The sequence below is a fragment of the Panthera uncia genome, chromosome F2, assembly GCF_023721935.1.
Source record: "Panthera uncia isolate 11264 chromosome F2, Puncia_PCG_1.0, whole genome shotgun sequence".
Classification (NCBI taxonomy): domain Eukaryota; kingdom Metazoa; phylum Chordata; class Mammalia; order Carnivora; family Felidae; genus Panthera; species Panthera uncia.
In genome coordinates, this window is record NC_064812.1 from 66,046,565 (window position 1) to 66,065,057 (window position 18,493).

Below are 18,493 nucleotides of genomic sequence, written 5' to 3' on the forward strand. Positions count from 1 at the left end.
TTAAAAATGTCCCTTTTATACAGAAGTTACAAAGGGCATGGCATTTTAATGTGCCTAAATCTATAATCTACATAGAAAGCATTAGAATATAGAATCATAGGAGACTATGGAGGAAGAACTAGATGGAAGCTCTTTCTAAAATAGCTTAGAAAGACTTGAAGAATTCTGGTGCATAGGCCCCACCAGATTATTCCAAAGCAAAATGTCTTGAGTTATCTTGAAGTAAAATCTCAGAGTTGGGCTACACTCGGGCATTTTCAGGGCTCTAGGTGTTTCTAAATAGCTGCTCAGGTTGAGAGCCACTGTTCATCACTTCCCTTCTACACCAGATCTTATGGGCAGAGACTCCTCAGTTAAGTAACATGGAAAACAACCAAGCAGCTCTCTGGAGGAATTTTCCATTCCCTGGATATCCTAAGAAAACATTTACTAAAGATAATGGTATCTGTGTTATTAAACACAAAATAGAACTTGACTTTGCCTAATTTAACTTAGGAAGAACTATCCAAAGACAATAAAGACAATATTCCTATTTCTTAGACTTTGGGAAAGTCGCTATAAGCCTGGGTCTTCTCTGTAAAACAGTAATGAAATATGAACCTTTTTACTTCTCAGACCTTTTATCAAAGTCTACAGTGTGCCAACATTATGCCAGGAACTTTTATAAATACAGATCTAATGATTGTTTTCTAGGGTTAGGGTTTGAGCAACTGTTAAGAAGTTACTCTCTTGCCCCCTAAAATTGGAACACAGTACACTGGTAGTGCTTTAAGAATTTGAATGTGCAATCCTGGTAGATTTCATCTGAAATCTATAATCCATTAGTAGGTAGAATCAGTTGTACAACAAAGGGAAATTGCTCCCTTGTTACACAGTGCAGAGTACTATATTGGAGGTTGTGAGGGATTCAGAGGTGGTGGTGGTGGTGGTGGTGATGATGATGATGATGATGATGATAACTAACTTGTTAACTAGATTATCTCATTAAAATCCTACAAAAGTATTAGGTGGTACTTTCATATCCTTATTTTACAGAGGAGGAATATGAAATTATTTTAGAGGAGAGGTTAAATGAATTGACCGATGTCACCAACCAGTAAGCAGTAGACCCAGGCTTTGAAACCAGCTCACTGTTTCGTGGTCTAAGCTCTAACTCATTTCAGTATTTTGCTTCAGAAGCTTATAGTCTAATTGCAGGAGACTACTGCCTGCAATACTCCCTTGCTGATCAATCTGTGACTGAACTAGATGGTGTATGTGTTAAAGCTCAAGAAAAAAAATTGTTGGAATAATGACTTTAAACAAGGAACTACCATAAGCACATTCATTAATGAGGTTTACTGTGTATGTAGTTCAGTATCAAGTACAGTATCTATTTGGTTAAGTAAAGCCCTGAATCTGAGACCTGTGTTACTGAAAAAATATATATATCAACAAAGTCTTGTCCCCTGATTAGGAAACACAACATGTATTTCACAGGTGTGAAATTTAAACACCTTGTCAGGGTGCCTAGGCGCCTCAGTCGGCTAAGCATCTAACTCTTAATTTTGGCTCAAGTCATGGTCCCATGGTTCATGAGTTCAAGCTCTGCATTGGGCTTTGTGCTGACAGTGCCAAGCCTGCTTAGGATTCTCTCTGCCCTTCTCTTTCTCTGCCACTCCCTCTCTCTCTCAAAAATAAATAAACATTAAAAAAAAAAGGACAAACAAACCTAGTCACTTACAGTAAACAATTGCTGTAATAACCAAGGAGGCTTCAGGTCCAACAGAAGTATTTTTTTTAACAAAATGTCTGTAAGCAGGCTCTTGATCCTTGTTTTTACCAATAATTATTCCCTGTTCACATTAGCCCAAGATGTCTGTTAAGTTAATTAGCTAAAAAAGAAGACAAAAACTTTTGCTTGAAGCAAAAGTTGTTTTCAGTAGAGTTTCCAATAAGTGATCATTCTACAAATTGTCATCTGAATGTGGCTAAACAGCCTATGAAAACAATAGAGTACACCGAAACCAAAATAGTTGTCATTCCTATTTGTTTAGCATTTAGATGGTAATTTAATAGTATTGACTTTAAGATAAATCTTTCTCTTAACTCTAATGAAGCCCCCTTTCAAGTGAAGCCTCACCCCACCCAGGTAACAGACAAATATTTGAAAAGGAAGGAATTGCCAAGGACTCCCTCTAGAGACTTTGTAACTGCACTTATATCACACTTGGTAATTGCCTAAGTGTTTCACATGTCATTACATTATTTGATACTCAATGTTCATTTTAAGAAAGAGATAACTGGCTAAGTGTGGTCATGTGACTTCCCCCAAGAATGAATACCTACAATGATGAGTGGTAAGAAGCAGGAACCCGAGTAAAATCTAAGTGCTCTGCTTCCAAATTCTGTGGTTTTATATCCTCATTAAGTAAAAAGGCTGTATTAAGCAATATAATTGTAAATGACAAAGATAATCTTTTTTTATCTGGTCACAGGCCTGAGGAAGCAGAGCAGTCCTCTCTGCCTTCTGGGTCCACTGCACCAGGCAGATTATGGCCTTGCACCAATTTCTAGTGTCCAAAGTGGATCTTTCTGGTACATTTCACTTATTCATCAAAATAATAACAATTACCTTGTGCCTTCTACTTTAGATACACATTCTTCCCTCATTTTGTCAAAGTATTCTTTTTCAGCTGGCCTACTAAATTCCAATCAACCCATTAGCACAACTTTTGGTCTACAGGACCTTGTATCTTGTAAGGTAAATGGTGCTTTGCTGTTGACAACATACCAGACAATGCACCATTGCTAAGAGCAGTCTTAATCTCTGCTAAGTGCCATTGGAGGTGCTCAGAGATGAATAGCTAATGCTTAGCCAACCTCTCCCAGGTGGCAAAAGTAGACAGATCCCATTTTGAATGAATCATATAATTGGGTGCAGATTTTCCTGCAACTACACACACATGTGAATGGATTCCAGATATGCAAGGTTAGATGAGAATTGATGCTGGTGGTCTTCTCCCTCCTGCCACCTAGGTGAGCACCTGTCCAACTTGGGCTCTCCTTACAGGCCTCATAGCTCCAAAGCCAAGCCCTCACCTACATGTTGACCTAGTCACCCTTTCCCAGGGCCCTTACCACCACTTCCATAGGCAAGCCTCCTAGCCTCCCCAACTGCTCTACACCTGCTCCTTCCAGACTCTTCAATGCACTGTAGAGTTTTCTGTGTTGCTCCAGAAACATGAACATTCTGCTGGATGTCCTCACTATCAGAGGTTGGTTAGAGCTGGTCTAAGACCAAAGACACAAAGACTGGTCAGTGGCTACCATCACTAGAGCTCTGCTACCATCTAGGTCATAGCTGTTAGGACCTCTGCATTTCCTCCACCCTCCTCACAGCATCTCCTTCTCTCAGTCTTCTCCATTCTCGTAGGGCCAGGCCTCACCTCCAGATACTAAGTAGAACAATCCCATGGAACCAATTTAAAAAGGATAGCTCTGGAAGTGACATGCTGGGTCCCTATACAAGGTTGGTCTTACCTGAGACACAGTCTAAACCCTCCCACAAAACTGACCAGAACTAGACAATCTCTAGATGGAGTGAGAGTGTGACAAGTGCTTGCCCATAAGGGAAGCAGCAACCCTGCCCAACCCTGCAACAACCCTTCAGAGGGTCTCCCTGCCCCAGGTCCCAGGGCTTGAACATTCTGTAAGCGACTCAAAGGCCTTCTCTGTAACTTTCTCAGAGGCCTAAGAAAAATAGTCAAATGAACAAATATTCAATTCAGCCTTTGTTCTCATATTAAAAAAAGAAAATCCTTGGTTCCCAGGATTTCAGTCCTGAAGCAAGGCAGACTGGCTATTCAGTGTAGATGTATCGCCCTCTGGTGTTCAAAAGGAAATGGACTGTAAATAGGAGTTTCAACTTCAAAATATTCCTCACCCCAAATCACCCTCAATTTTCAGTATCCCTGATGCCTCTCTCTCAGCCACCTGAGATTTCAAGAATTGTGAGAAAAACACTCATGGAAGCACCAGGGTAGGGCCGTGTCTAGAGGGGCGCCGCCCTTTTACTGCATTCTTCTGAGGCTGAAGTTTTGCAATAGTGTCAAGTAGTTAGTCAGTTGGGGGATTTACATTATAACCTGACAAAAATTTGTGTTGAAGCTTCTGTTTGGAAGCAGAAACTTTGGGGCAGTTGTTGAACTTCTGAGGTCTCAGACCCATCCACTCGTTGGCTGGGTCAGGACAGAAGATGTAAGAGATCCAGGCAGCAAATTCACAGTGAATATGTGCCAGCCAGCTGCTACTGGGCGGAGGCAAAGGCCAAGAGACATTCCCCCTCCCTCAGGCACATCCCAGAAGTCCCCAGATGGCAGGTCTTAGTCAAGTTTTCCTTGACCAGCAGGGTGAGGTGTTTTTATTTAAAGGCAGACACACATTCCAGCCAGAAATGGTTCCCCTGGCATCACACTTAGCAACTTTGACCCATGAGGCATCTGAATTTACAACCTCTGGTTACCACCTAGAAGAGGAGGAGGCAACACGTCTATACTTAAAAGCATAATCCACACAATACAAGGCAGCTAACAAGAAGGACCAGAGGATGGTACAGAAAATACATGCTGGAGGACGTAGGAGGGGAGGATCCTCTCCCTGGAACCAGAGCACAGGGAACAGGGACCTTCCCTTTGTAGTTCACATTGGGGAACTTCCACTTATTTTGTGTCCAAACTTGATAGCATAACAGATATCAGTTTCCTAGCACTGCTGTAAAAAGGTAGTATAAACGGGGTGACTTAGGACCACAGAAATGTACTCTCTCACAGTTCTGGAGGCTAGAAGTCTGACTGAAATCAAGTTCTTGGCATTTTTGCTTCCTTTTGGCAGCTCTGAGGGAAAATGTGTTTCACAACTTCCTCTTAGCTTCTGGAATTGCAGGCAACTCTCAGGGTACCTCAGTCTCTGCTCCCATAGCCGTGGCCTTCTCCCCTGCATTTGTGTCTTAATGCGGTGTTCTGTGTGTCTGTATCTGGGTCTCCTCTTCTTATAAAGACACTAGTCAAATTGGATTAAGGGCCCACCCTACTCCAGTAGACTGTACCTTAACTTACATTTTAATTGCATCTGCAAAGACTACTGCCCAATAAGATCACAATCACAGGTACCAAGGGTTTGGACATATCTCTGTTAGTAATACAATTAAACCACAATGACAGGGCTATAAAGTTGGGCAGATTTGGATTTTGTATTTAGGCTGAAGTGCTGGGAAATGTTAGTGTTCATCTGATAGAGAGTTCTCAGAGCATTGGCTGAAACAAGCCCATTTACTCTCAGCTCCTGTCATATAATTCACAAACTCTGGAAACAACACTGGTGATACGATGGAACCAGATTTTTTCAGGGAAGAAAAAGCCCTAGTTCATAGTATTTGCAGATTTTCATGGTGTAACTATTCCCTCCCAGGCCTATTTCAAGCTACCAACATGACACCTCGCTTGCAGAATTCCAGAGAATTTAACAATATGTGGCTCCCATCCGCTGGTACTAACTAACTGGCTCCGGCATGCCACTGGGCCTATTATTTTTTAAAATGTTAATGGTTAAAAGGAGTTTCCCATTAAAATTTATTTTAAATATTTGCATATTGAGGTCAAGATTCCCCTACAACTTTTGATTATCTATGTGTAAAATGATTGGTTTATATATAATTCATATCAAATTTTAAGTCAAACATGCCTCTGGGTCATTCTGTTTTCTGGTTCTCATTTACCCTGAAATAGCTTCAACATTCTCCTCCAAGCCCTTCCAGACACTCTATCCCTTACATTTGATCTGTCTACCATCCATAGTTTCCCTGTCCTCCCCATATCCATTCCTGTATCTGACACCTCGCTCGTATTCTCTCAGGACTCTGGCAATCAGCTCTCTCTAACCCAAGTCCTGTCACTGACCTGGGGCCCTTCAGTTCCCATGTGGTTTTCCAAGCCAGCACCCTTTCCCTCATGGCTCGCTGCCCTACTAGGATAGCTGGATGTCCTCCAGCTCTCAAACCTTGAACTCCAGCCTCACACCCTAAACCCATCATTGCCCACCTCACCAGCTAGCTCATCTGTACACACAGCATTTACATCTCACTAACACCTCCTAATTCCCCAAATCTATCAGCCATGTCCCTTTCTTTAACCCTTTGCCTGTTCAACTTAGACTCTGGCATCACCATTGTAACTATTCCTTTGTCAATACCCCTAATTCCTTCTACTGCCCCAACCAATATTTAATTGAACATCCACTGGTGAGGTGAATGTTGCCATCACAGATCCATGATCTCCAAACCCAGTTGCAACCCTGCCCTGCATGCTTCTCTGTGTCCCAGAAGACCCTAGTCTTTTTACCATGCTCCACCATTCTCCACCAATCTCCTGCTTCGCTTTCAGCAAAAGACATTATGTCTGCATCACAGGAAAATATAATATGGAGAGCACACTATTATTAACAAAGTATTTTCACATAGGTTCATTTAACTACACAACAACAGGGACAGGTAGGCAGGGAAAATGTTATTATTCTCATTTTACAAATCAAGAAACAAAGGTTCAAAAAAGTAACACATGTCAACATCAAATAGTTACTAACAGAGCCTGGGTAGGATCACAGGTCTCCCAGTTCCAAGAATCCCAGGTCAAGCAGTGAAGTAGGTGATTTGCCCAAGGGCACCAATGAGGTCTTGGCAGCCAGGATGAACATCCATGTCTGTGGGTACCTTCCAAAGTCTTTACCCACCTCTAGAGTGTGCTGCCTTCTCAACAATTGCTTTATTGCTCTCAAAACACCTGGAATTCGTGTATTCTTTGTTTAAAAATAAAAAGTAGGATGATCTTGAAAGCAGTTTTATTTTTCTTTCTTTTGTGAGTTGTTACCACCAATGATTGTTTCCTTGTGTTAGTGTTTATCTGATAGAGAGTTCTCAGAACCTTGGCTGAAACAAGCCCATTTACTCTCAGCTCCTATCATATAATTCACACTCAAAACAACACTGGTGATGAGATGGAACCAGACCAGGGCTCTGATCTGGAAATGTCATCCCATGAAGCCCAAATGCTTGCCTATTGGCCTACGAAGGTGTCATGGAGAATTCACTGGGTGAATCCATGCAGACTTACCAGCTGATTTTCTATAAACACACGATACAAGCCAAAGCCACTTCCATTGGGAATGGGGGCCATAGTGAATCACTTGTTGCAATTCCAGACAGATAAGAGTCTCAGATCTTTCCTGGGCCTTCCAGTGAAGCATGAAAACCAAAGGGAATTTGCTTCTGTTGATAAAAAAGGACTACTCTATCCCAGTTGTTCTACCAATACCTTGCTTTGTTCGTGCTGTACCTACATCTTTGTACACGGTTGTACATAGAGGCAGCCATGCAAAAGAGTTACTGACCTCCCTTGTCATCTGGTACAGCCTGCATATCTGCCTCTCACCTTGGAGATATGCTGCTCTTCAGCCTGCCTCCAATGGATTGGACTGAACCCCACCCATCAGAACTGATATCTGTGGGGTACACCAGAAACACTGGACTGGGAGATGGATGATTTGGCGTCTAACTGTGAACTTGGATAAGACACATGTCTTCTTGATCTTGATTCCTCCTCTCTCAGACAAGAGGTTTGCTGTGGCCAAAGCTAACTTAGTAACACTGTGAAAACTGCTTATGCTGTCACCACAAAGAGAACTTCCAGAGAAGAACCCAGAAAGTGATGAAGGAAGAGAGGACAGAGGAGTCTCCTTTAAATAAGATTGATTTAGGGACTTACAATAAGTTTGCCACTGGACAGTGTTTCCTGAAAGTGCCAGAGGAGATGGAAAGTGAGGAGCAGCAACATGTTAGTTAGGCTACGAAGAGCAAACCAAATGAAGGGAAAGCCCAGGCCTGTTCCATGGGTGAATCAGCAGACAGCACACACCTGTAGAATTATTGATTCATGCATGTTGTAAGCTGTTTTTATGGACATAATTGGGGATGAGTGTAACAGAATGTTTCTGGCCCATGGGGACCTTGAAGGCAATGTAGGGTGCTCTTGGTGGCTCTGAGGACAGTTGTTTAAGAAGGATGTTTCACAGTCCCTGCCCTTGGAAGCCCACGGTGACCATGTCATCCCTACCCTTCCATGGGAGAGTGGGGTGGTGGGAAGAGCACAGGGTCATTGCAAACATTAAATGAAATTATCCTGCTCAAAGCACAAGCACATAACTTTCAATAAAGGGTAGCAACTGTTAATGTTCTGTGGCTTACTTCAAAGGCAAAGGAAAGTAAAGCTCTCCTAGTGGCTCCAAGTTGCACTCAAGTTCAATGTATTCAGACATGTGAAGACAAAAATGAGCCTTCCCCTCCCCACTGCTGCCCCTGAGCTTGGACCAATAACTAATACCTTCAGACCTGTCCAACTACAAAGGGGACATCTCAGTACCTGTGGGGAATGATGCAGCAGCACTGGGAGGCAGCTACCACACAGGCTAAGAGCACCAGATTTCATTCTTTCTCATTGCCAAGTAGTATCCCATTGTATATATAAACCACATCTTCCTTATCCATTCATCAGTTGATGGACATTGAGGCTCTTTCCATAATTTGGCTATTGTTGAAAGTGCTGCTGTAAACATTGGGGTACATGTGCCCCTATGAATCAGCACTCATGTATCCCTTGGGTAAATTCCTAGCAGTGCTATTGCTGGGTCATAAGGTAGACCTATTTTTAATTTTTTGAGGAATGTCCACACTGTTTTCCAGAGCAGCTACACCAGTTTGCCTTCCCACCAACAGTGCAAGAGGGTTCCCGTTTCTCCACATCCTCTCCAGCATTTATAGTCTCCTGATTTGTTCATTTTAGCCACTCTGACCAGTGTGAGGTGGTATCTCAGTGTGGTTTTGATTTCTATTTCCCTGATGATGAGTGATGTTGAGCATCTTTTCATGTGCCTATTGGCCATCTGGATGTCTTCTTTAGAGAAGTGTCTATTCATGTCTTCTGCCCATTTCTTCACTGGGTTATTTGTTTTTTGGGTGTGGAGTTTGGTGAGTTCTGTATAGATTTTGGATACTAACCCTTTATCTATATGTGGTTTGCAAATATCTTCTCCCATTCTGTCGGTTACCTTTTAGTTTTGCTGATTGTTTCCTTTGCTGTGCAGAAGCTTTTTATTTTGATGAGGTCCAAATAGTTCATTTTTGCCTTTGTTTCCCTTGCCTCTGGAGACGTGTTGAGTAAGAAGTTGCTGTGGCCAAGATCAAAGAGGTTTTTGCCTGCTTTCTCCTCTGGGATTTTGATGGCTTCCTGTCTTACATTTAGGTCTTTCATCCACTTTGAGTTTATTTTTGTGTATGGTGTAAGAAAGTGGTCCAGGTTCATTCTTCTGCATGTTGCTGTCCAGTTTTCCCAGCACCATTTGTTAAAGAGACTGCCTTTATTCCATTGTATATTCTTTCCTGCTTTGTCAAAGATTAGTTGCCCATATTTTGAGGGTCCATTTCTGGGTTCTCTATTCTGTTCTCTTGATCTGAGTGTCTGTTTTTGTGCCAGTACCATGCTGTCTTGATGATTACAGATTTGTAATACATCTTAAAGTCCAGGGTTGTGATGGCTCCCACTTTGGTTTTCTTTTTCAAGATTGCTTTGGCTATTTGGGGTCTTTTCTGGTTCCATACAGATTTTAGGATTGTTTGTTCTAGCTCTGTGAAGAATGCTGGTGCTATTTTGATAGGGATTGTATTGAATATGTAGATTTCTTTGGGTAGTATTGACATTTTAACAATATTTGTTCTCCCAATCCATGAACATGGAATATTTTTCCATTTTTTTTGTGTGTCTTCTTCAATTTATTTCATAAGCTTTTCTATAGTTTTCAGTGTATAGATTTTTCACCTCTTTGGTTAGGTTTATTCCTAGGTATTTTATGGGTTTTGGTGCAATTGTAAATGGGATAGAATAGATTCCTTGATTTCTCTTTCTGCTTCAGTATTGGTGTATAGAAATGCAACCAATTTCTGTGCATTGATTTTACTTTCTTTTTATTTATTTATTTTTTAAATTTACATCCAAGTTAGTTAGCATATAGTGCAACAATAATTTCAGGAGTGGATTCCTTAAACTGTGCACTGATTCTATAGTTTGCGAGTTTGCTGTATTCATGGGTTGGTTTAAGAGTTTTTTGGTGGAACCTTTTGGTTTTTCCATATAGAGTATCATGTCATCTGTGAAGAGTGAAAATTTGACTTCCTCCTGTGAAGCCATGTTTGACTTCAATGTTCATAAGTAGGGAAACTTGTGAGTTAACTGTAGGAGTATTTTCAATGTAGGCATAAAAAGAATGAAGCACACATCTCCATGAGGTGATATAAAAAAGGGTATAAAAATGCAGTTTCACATTTTTATTAAAAAGCAAGGCATAGAAGTATGTGTATAGTAATCTTATTTTAAAAAGTGGATCCACATGTGTGCATATATACATAGAGAGCATGTGCATAATACATACTTGTACATATTTGTTTATGCATAGAAAATTTCTGGAGAGCATGTAAAATTTGTCTCAAGTTCCATGGAGGGAAAGGACTGGGGACTGGGATACAAGGGAGAATTATTTCATGGCATAAAGTTTATACTGTTTAAATTTTTACTGCATGCACATATAACTTTTCAATTAAAACGTATTTATTTTTATTTAACTGCACTTGGGGCAGGATCACCAGTGCTGAGAGGGGTTCACTTGCTTTGAGCAGCTGTGCCATCAGCATTTAACACCCACCTCAATGACTTTGCTTCCTGTCCATCTGCAACCAGTCTTCCCCTTCTAGCCTTCTTCCATACCATCTCCAGTGTTCTCTTTCAAAAATGTAGATTTACCTAAGCTAAGAAATCCTTGTTGCTTCCTGTTTCCTACAAGATAAAGTCTGATCTGCTTAGTGGGGCATTAGTGGGAAGTGATACTGCACCTAGTACAGTATCATTCCTGGGCCTTCCAGAAGTCCACTGCCTTCCTCTCTTTTCTACTGTCACTACCCTAGACCAAGCTTATCATCTCCTTGGTTTACCCTACCAGGATCCTAACTGACAGTCTTTTCTCCAGTTTTTCTCCATTCCCATCTGTTCTCCATAAATTACGTTCTTTTAAAGTGCAAGTAATATCTATTGCTCCCCTGCTTATAACCAACCCTTTAAAACTACCTACCCACCAGGGGCACCTGGCTGGCTCAGTAAGGAAACCATGCAACTCTTAATGTTGGGGTTGTGAGTAGCCCCATGTTGGATGTAGAGATTACTAAATAAATTTTAAAAATAGATAGATAAACTTTATAAAGAAGAAAGAAAGCTGCCCACTGATCTTAAGTTAAAACCCCAGCTCCGTAGCAGGTCCAGTGCCATCTCTCCCCAGTTCTTTCCTCTCTGCTTAGATTTGATTTCTACCAACTACTGTACACTGCTCAGTTCCTTGAAGATGCCATTCTCTCTTTACTCTGAGTCTTTGCGCATGCTATTTCGGGTCTTAAGAAACTCTTCTCTCTTCTTCTTGGTCTTCCAACCCCACCTGGCTCACTCCTTCAGCCAAAAGGGTCATAAAAATAAGAATGCCATGAGAGGGGCACCTGGGTGACTTGGTCAATTAAGCATCTGACTTCAGCTCAGGACATGATCTTCCAGTTCTTGAGTTCCAGACCTGCATCGGGTTCTGTGCTGATGGCTCAGAACCTGGAACCTACTTCAGATTCTGTCTTCCTCTCTCTCTCTCTCTCTCTGCCCCTTCCACTCACACACTCTCTCTCTCTTAAAAATAAATAAACATTAAAAAAAAAGAATGCCATGAGAAAATCATAAATGAAGGAAGAAAGAAAAAGTCACCAATCTGAGGAGGAATCCTGTAGGAATTCAGCTGTCAGAAGAGAACTGTATGAGTAAGACCATCGAGGAAAGAAAGGGCTGGGCATTCTGGAGAACGGAAAGTAGAGGAGTCCATCTGGTTAATAAACTGGGGAAGACTAAGTGAATGGTTGGCAGAGGAGAATGGCTAGAAAAAGTGAAAGACCTTGAAAGCCAAGATAAGGAGTTTGGTCTTCATTTTTTAAACAGTGGGAAATCTTGAACCATTTTTAACCTAGCAAGTGAAAACCTCCAGTATTTATTTTAGAAAGATGTAAACAACAGAGATCAGAGCAATGAAGTTGGGGAGATGGGTAATCTTAGGGAAAGAGAATGAGAGCCTGGCCCAGGGCAACAGCAGGCGGAACTGGCAGAAGAAATGGACTTGAAAGAGATGTGGAGATAACCTGGTGGGCTTGATAACCAAGTGAATGGGAGGAGAGTCAAAGGAATCAGAAAGGACTCACCACCTCGTCAGAATAACTGGGAATATGGTAAGGTCATTGGCTGAGATGGGAATCACAAAAAAGGGAGAAAATTTGGAGGAATGCAATGAATTAGGTCTGGAACATGCCAACTTTTGGGTGGGAGATCAGGAAGCCCATGTCCATGATTAAAATCAGACACAGTTCAGGGTAGAGTATGCTGGGCCTTTCACAGAAACCACATGTTAAGGTTGGTTTAATCTTTTCTCATGTGCCATGTTTCCATGACTCCTATTTTCCATATCCCAACAAAGCCATGTGAATTGTTTGTTCGCCTTGCATGCAAAAACAGAATTGTAGAAGTACAGGGAGAGTGGAGATAAGGTCTGTGAATAGGAGAAGACCTGTTGTTCCAGGACCAAAATCTAGAAAATGGTTTTTCTCTTTAAGCCTACTACTCAAACAGCATGCTACTATTTCTCTTCAAGTCCCAACTCTGCTATGATGAGCAACCTGGGGCAACTTCACCTCTACTCTTCCCTTAGCCCCTGGACACTTTGAAGTCCACAATACAAATATTTTTCATAGTTATGCAGTTTTTAAACTCCTTTTTGCTTTTGAACTCTTCAAAGGTAAATATCTTGTCTCCCTAACTAAATTCTTAATTCTTAAAGAGCCAAATTTATGCCAGACATTTAACTTTTTTATTGTCACAGAGCCTGGTACATATTGAGTTTTCAAAAACCACAAAGTGGATTGAAACTGATACTGAATTCATTTGGGGAAGAAAGGAGAACCACCTTGAAAGGACAGAGTACAGCAAGAGGTAATATGTTAGTTAGAGGTGTGAGGTGGTATCAGTTCCTAACATAGAAAAGAACCTATTCTAACATAAAAGAAATCCTTCCTCCATTTTCTAATAATAATGACTTTGCATTCTAAATATGTTCTAAAGAAAGGAAAATACTGGTAATTGTCAAGTAAATTACCTTCTCAACTCGCTAAAAATCTGTTTTTCAGGGACTACCTTTTGTTTATAAGCAATATTGATAAAATACAGAACTTGTCCTTTATAATTAATTATATTTGGTTGTTCTAAACAGTATAAGACTGAAGAGTAAGTCTTTCACTTTCTTTTAGTTCTTCCTTTTAGAGGTCTACTTGTGTGACCATTATGATTGGGCAACTTTTTTTTAACATTTTATTTTATTTTATTTTATTTTATTTTATTTTATTTTATTTTATTTTATTTTTGAGAGAGAGAAGTGCGAGTAAGGGAGAGGGGCAGAAGGGGAGAGAGAGAGAGAGAGAGAGAGAGAGAGAGAGAGAGAGAGAGAATCTTAAGCAGGCTCCATCCTCAGCACGGAGTCCGACATGGGCCTCAATCCCACAATCCTGGGATCATGACCTGAGCTGAAATCAAGAGTTGGACACTCAACCGACTGAACCACCCAAATGCCCTGATAAATGGGCAACTTAAAAGACAGTTATTCCTGACTCAGCTCATGACAGAATTCCCTGGGCAGAAGAGGTAGGACAACCTCAAGTATTGCCAATGGGCAGATTGTGTATTTGCCATGATGGAGGAAGATGTATGTGGGGGAGGTGAGGAGAAGAGTTTTGTGTTGCTAACTGACAAGTACCAATAGGGTAGGGCTCTGATCACAAAGATCTCTCCAGCTGTCCCGCCAACAGCTCCCACCAATCTGTCATCAATATCACTGTTTAATATAGAACCCCCATTAGGATCACCCATCAGCATTTATAGAGCCGCTGGAAGAATGAACCTACTACTCATAGCTTTCAGCAGGGAGTGTAATTAGGAGTAGGAAAGGAAGTGGTTCAAAAGTGGATCTGAGACTACTCTTGGGAGCAGCATGAAACATGACTCTGAAGGTTGGCAAAGAGAACAGGGAAAAGACACCCGAGTGATTGCTTCATTGTCTTGCCAAAGGCTCCATTCCCACTCCTTTTAGAGCATACCTTTCCCCTTCTGAGATTCCCCCAGGCACCAGGTGAACAGGTAGGAAAGCTCCTTCTAAGCCCTGGTGGCAGCAACGTCTGTTGGCTCTGTGTCACATTCCTTTCCAGACTTCACAAGCCTCAGGTTACAAAGGTCTCATTGCACAATTCTTAGGAGAGTGGGCATGGAGGCTGGGCTGGGATAAAGGAGAGTCCTGTATGTGTCAGAGATCCAGGTGTGGCCAGATGCCAAGGCACCCCAGGTGGTGGCAGCAAGAGAAAGAATCAAATGCCTTGATCTCTGGCAAGGTAGATTTCTTTGCTTTTTTTTTCCTCCCAAAGCTGTTAAATAAAACTGATCAGGATGCATTTTCTTGGGTAATTTGATGGAAAACATTTCAAAAGTTCACTTGGCATACCTGTGTTTCAGTTTACTGTAGAGATGAAAATGCAAAACCCACAATGAAGAATCTGAAATTAAAGCTCTTTTTATAAAACCCTCCATTTCTTACAATCACCTTTCTCATGAAGTTTTATGCTGTAGTATGTGCAAAGTTACTCAATATATTACACAACCTTTGCAATTAATGTGGAAGCTGAAAGACATTACTACAACCCGTTTAAACCCTATGTCATGATGGAATGTTCTTTTCTATTAGTGATCATTTAATAATTCTCTTTTATGAAAGATAATCTGCATGAATAGCTAGAAACATATGGAAGTTCCTTACAGGATACACACTTTTCAGTTGGTTAAAAAACAGTCTAGCAGCCTAGAAAATATTCATCAGATCTTTGGCACTGATGACTATGAAAATGAGATCTATATTTATATTCAGCAATTTCATTTCCTTTCAGATTTTGGGACTTTAGACAGATATTAATATATTTGCAATGAATTGAATAGGAAAAAGCTGTGAGTATCTGTATCCAGGGAATGACTGGGCTCAGACTTACAGGTTAATTAGAGATGCAAGACATATACAGCTCTACATAAAACAAACCCTGGAAAAATCTAAGGCAGCTCATAATTACAAATAAAATATTAATTCATGGGAAGAGTCAGGAGAGGCTCATAAAGGAGGTATATTAGGTAGTAAGGATAGGTTACCACAGATGGTGTAATAGCCACACCTGCCAGATGAAGTGTTCACTCATACATACATCTGTGGAGTATACATATATATGATATACATACAGAGTATACACACTCATACACATAAACAAAGTGATCTAGCTAAACTGGAAAAGGCAAGGCCACAGAAAGTCGGCATATTTATTAAAAAGCAGAAAGTTGTTAATGTTATAAATGCCTTTTTTCTTTTCTTTTTTTTTTTTTTCTTTCAGTGAACTACTTCTAATCAGGCCTCAAGGCAGAATAACCTGTCAGTTTCCCTGGATTTATTTTAATTGTTATCTCAGCCTTTTGGATGGGGTCTTGGATGCCTTTTCTTGACCTTGACCAAAGCTTGTTCTATTTGGAGCTATAAAGGCTAGGAGAGTTTTGGTGACTGGTGCCACCTATATAGAGTACTTGAATTTACTAATAACCACTCCAAGGAAATGAGATTTCCTTTCTTAGGATATTCTAAAATAGGTCAGATATGAATAGTTAATTCTTTCAGCATGAATTAGGGGCAGGGAATATTGAAGACACCTGGCTGAAAGTAAGAGGACTTAAGCTATGTTCCCCAAGTTAACACTAACTAGCTTAATGACCTAAGTCAAGACAACCTCTCTGTGCTGGTTCCCTCTTGTAGAAATGAGGACATTGGAATGTATGATCTCTTAGTTCCCCTCCAACTCTAAAATTCCATGGTATGTGACTAACACAATGCTCAGAGAACATTATAGTCAAGGAATATAAATGTAGACAAGTTAGGACACTGTGTTTTTTGGATATTATTTTAAGTTAAACCTAAACTTGGTTTTCAATAACTATTAATGAAGTCTAAAAGTTGGACCATTGAGGATTTAATTTTCAAGGACCTAAGAAGTTGGATCATAATGTAACTGTAGGGGCACCTGAGTGGCTCCGTCGGTTGAGCATCTGACTTCGGCTTAGGTCATGATCTCGTGGTTTGTGGGTTCAAGCCCTGCATCAGGCTCTGCACTGACAGCTCAGAGCCTGGAGCCTGCTTCAGATTGTGTGTCTCCATCTCTCTCAGTCTCTCCCCCACTCACCCCTGTCTGTGTCTCTCTCTCAAAAAATAAACATTAAAAAAACATTTTTAATAAATAAATACTGTAATTGTAAAAATCATGATGGTTTCTCTAGAGGGAGGTTGAATATATAGTAGAGTTAATGTACAAGTACATTTTGTTTTCATCTGGACCTCCGGATTTATTGACATGCTTTAGGTTATTACTACTTTTATAGTGTATAGAGTATTGGTCTTACTGCTGAGATATATTTATTCCTGATGTTGGAAGTCATAGTGTGTTAAAATTGTGTCCTGTGGTTAGAGATTGGATCTCCCGTCCCCTGGTCTATTGCTATTGGAGTCCCCTGTGGGTAACTAATCTACCTGTCAGAACACTGGACTGCTGCTTCCACTGAGGGAATGTGGCAATAAACTTAGCTCTTGCGGGCAAATCTCAGCGTGCTTGCCTGAACAGTCTTGTACTCAGCTCTGGGGTCGCAGTGTGTTGAGACACAGAGGGAGGCCAATGGAGATGAGTCAGGACCTGGCGCTCACCCCATGCTCCGCCCTACTGGTAAACAGAACAGCTATTTGCCTGTCACTTGAGCCTCTCCGGGCCCCAAGACTCCAGGAAGAAACAAATACTTTAGAAGCCAAAACCCCAAGGCAAGGTAAAGAAAACAGAAATGTCTGCATCCCCAGCGATGATTTCACTGGCATGAGTTCTTTAGAGGGGGAGGAGCTGTAGATGGTTCCAGCTGAACTGTTTTACCTACTTCTCAACCATAAGGCCCTTCTCTTTCACTGTTTATAGGAGATGATGGCCTTTTGCCTTTTAAGCCTTGAAATTTCAAGGCTTTAAATTTAATCTTGGTTGCTAACCCATAATAAATTTATTTCTCCTCTTTTTATTACTTTTGTTTCTATCTTTGTATTATCTTCTATGAAAATACTTCTTTCAGTTCTTTCAGTTAACTTATTTTTTGTTAAGTCTATTCTTCCCTTTCAATGTTGGGAAGAAGCTATTAAAAGAATAAACACCACCAGGCAATAAATGTAAACTACTCTACAAAGTAATTTTACACTGACTTCCTCGAGGTAACTGTTGCTTTTGCATTTTTGCCATGGTTGGGGATAGACCGGTGAGGGGTTAAAAGTCTTGGAAATATCTTCATCTGGCTTCATGACATTAAATAAGTCTGGCTATTAAGAGGACATAACACAACTCGCTTTCTGGTGGGACTGCCTTTGGCCTTTTTCTGATCATTGGGAACCTTTACCGTAAAGTATGTGGTGCGTAGTCTCTATGCTTATCTTATTCCTAAGCCTGGAGATACACTCATCTCCTGGTCCTCTCTTTCTATTTTTTTAGATAACAGCAATTTCTATTCTAAGCTTAGCAATTGTTACATACCTGAACTGGAGGCATGGCTAGCTGATTCCTTCTAGCTCTGTCCGGTAGTGTCCTGCCTCTAATATATCAATAGCTGAACCTCCTGTTACTTTCTTCTCAGTGGCCAAGTTGGAGCCTGGGCTGAATATTGTGATGTCACAGAGTAGAATCCATGCTCCTCCCAAACTCCCAGCTGAGACCCTCTGGCTTCAGTATTTTCTGTCTTGCCCATGGTGGAAGGTTGGGAAGGTTAATCCCTTTATTTGTTAACTGACCTATAGAGCTATAGAATCTTACTGTGAACAGAGACCTTAAAGACCTTGTGGCTAGATTCTAATCTAACTCACTTATTTTACAGATGTGGACATTCAGATTCTAGGTAGTTCATGGCAGAGCTAAATCTAGAACCCAGCTGCCTTCAGGGTTAGCCCCCTACCCTTCTGAACACACTGCACTCACAATGGGCTCTGCTCTCTGGGTTTTATCAACATCATTGTTCTCTGGTAGGCAGCTTATTGGTTGATTTTTTTTTTTAAATTTAATGTTTTTATTTATTTTTGAGACAGAGAGAGACAGAGCATGAACAGGGGAGGGGAATAGAGAGAGGGAGACACAGAATCCGAAGCAGGCTCCAGGCTCTGAGCTGTCAGCACAGAGCCCGATGCGGGGCTCGAACTC

The 18,493-nt window shown here is 41.0% G+C and overlaps 1 protein-coding gene across 6 annotated transcripts in view; it reads right to left on the reverse strand.

Moving 5' to 3' along the window:
- DNAJC5B (DnaJ heat shock protein family (Hsp40) member C5 beta) overlaps window positions 1-17,999 on the reverse strand; it is a 98,317-nt gene extending 80,318 nt beyond the window's left edge. For 3 of the 6 annotated variants that reach the window (XR_007458497.1, XR_007458496.1, XR_007458495.1), the window contains exon 1: window positions 17,837-17,996. The gene's annotated coding sequence lies outside the window, so the exon portion shown is untranslated. Of the gene's footprint in view, window positions 1-14,299; window positions 14,713-17,836 lie in introns of all 6 variants that reach the window. The other 3 variants (XM_049633330.1, XM_049633329.1, XM_049633331.1) reach the window with 3 other exon arrangements.
- Between the last annotated feature and the right edge of the window lie 494 nt (window positions 18,000-18,493).